The sequence below is a fragment of the Hordeum vulgare genome, chromosome 7H (assembly GCF_904849725.1).
Source record: "Hordeum vulgare subsp. vulgare chromosome 7H, MorexV3_pseudomolecules_assembly, whole genome shotgun sequence".
In the NCBI taxonomy this organism is placed as follows: domain Eukaryota; kingdom Viridiplantae; phylum Streptophyta; class Magnoliopsida; order Poales; family Poaceae; genus Hordeum; species Hordeum vulgare.
In genome coordinates, this window is record NC_058524.1 from 200782 (window position 1) to 202677 (window position 1896).

The following is a 1896-nucleotide window of genomic DNA, read 5'->3' on the forward strand; positions in this document are numbered from 1 at the left end:
TGTTGATTAAATGCCAACGACACGTTCACCAACACCACGAATTGAGCAGGAAACGCCCTATACCATTTTTCTGCAAGTGCCTGATTGAAGACTGGGACTGTGAGGGGGAATTTCGTCTTAATGGCAAGAGGGGTCGTTGTAGATGCTCCGGTGATGGCTGTTATCTGCCTCATTGTTGACGGCGCCGGTAAACATGTACAACGCGTCTCAGCACAGGCGAGGTCAACACGGGCTTCCATAGGAACATGTCGTACCTCCGCCTCGCCGTTGGGCAGCTAGATGCCCGAAGTAGTCCTCCCGGCCCACTGCCACAACTGTTGATGGAGACATTGGGGAATAGGGTGAGAACACTACATGCAGATCTGTGGATCGTCTATGTCCTTTGCATCTTCACCATTGTCACCGTCAACTTTGCCGGCTGCGCGCGGTGGCTTCGACATTGCTCGCGGACGCCTCGGGTTTCTTGGCCCTCATCAGCTCCATCTCCATCTTCATGGCCCTGCCACGATCAACTTTGCCGGCTGCGCGCGGTGGCTTCGACATTGCTCGCAGACGCGTCGGGTTTCTTGGCCCTCATCGGCTCCATCTCCATCTTCATGGCCCTGCGACTGCGAGGATGACCTGATGAATGAAATCACGAAGCGCCCCTGGTTTGTCGCCATCTCTAGTCTGCTCAAGTAGCCCTCGGCCACGGCGCTCATTGTTCCCTCACGCAGGTTTGGGGTCATGCCCACCACAGAACGAGCCGCGGAGACTCGAGGTGACGGTCGAGCCCTCGCACAGTTTTGGGGTCATGCATGCCTGTCGCAGATCAAGCCGCGGGGACTCTCAAAGGCAGTTGAGACAATCAACGAAACTGTACGGGCGAGAGAAGGACTTCCTCGATGCATCAGAAACAAATTCTAATCGCAAGCCCACTTGTGTGAAAAGAGACGCAAGGGCAAGATTTTTGTTATTTGAAAATATATATTTATTTTAAATAGACTTCGGAGTTATTAACGCATATGTTAGGGGGGTTTATGTGAAAGTATAAAAATAATTCGTTTTGACTGAAAGATAGACTCGGGTTATTTATCGTAAAAGTTAGGGTTTTTCTATAAAATGCGGACAAAACGGATTGCGGGTTGATTCCATGAAAATAGAAGGGTCTTTTTGCAAAACAACAAAAAACGGTTCGTGCTTGCCACTTATATCCGGACTGCGGGTTGATTCCATGAAAACAGAAGGGTCTTTTTGCAAAACAACAAAAAACGGTTCGTGCTTGCCACTTATATCCGGACTGCGGGTTGATTTGTGGACAACGCAAGGGTTTTTCTGCAAAATGGCTGACAACGTACGGCAGAAGCGCTCCGCGCTTTATTATTAGGGGAGATGGTAGAAGTAGTATGACTTTCGATACGTTCTGGTTAGCCCTTCTCACTTTAATCTACGTGTTCTCTTTTATTTTTGATGGACTACCTAATACCTTCAATAGATCACTAGGTATACACATACATAACTCAAAATATCTTAAGTTTTGTTTATGTACTCCAAATATATTGGGTATATATTAGATATCCATATTAGATACCTCATATAGTCGGATATACGTAGCCATACTTTACTTTATGTACATACATCGACTTGGTATGTACACTATTTTCCAAGCTTTTTTCACATAACCAGGTATATAAGTGCACATACACATAGGGTATATTTCCACTTGAGGTATTTTCTTTTGTGGGGTGAGGTATATTATTGTATGTGCAATTTGTTCCTATGTTTTTTCACATAGCCCCGTATAATATTTTCCTACCCTTCCTTACATGGACGGGTACATACGTCGATCAAGTATGTAAAATATTTTCTACTTTTTTCACATAGCCGGGTATATATGTCGAGAGGGTATTTATAAAA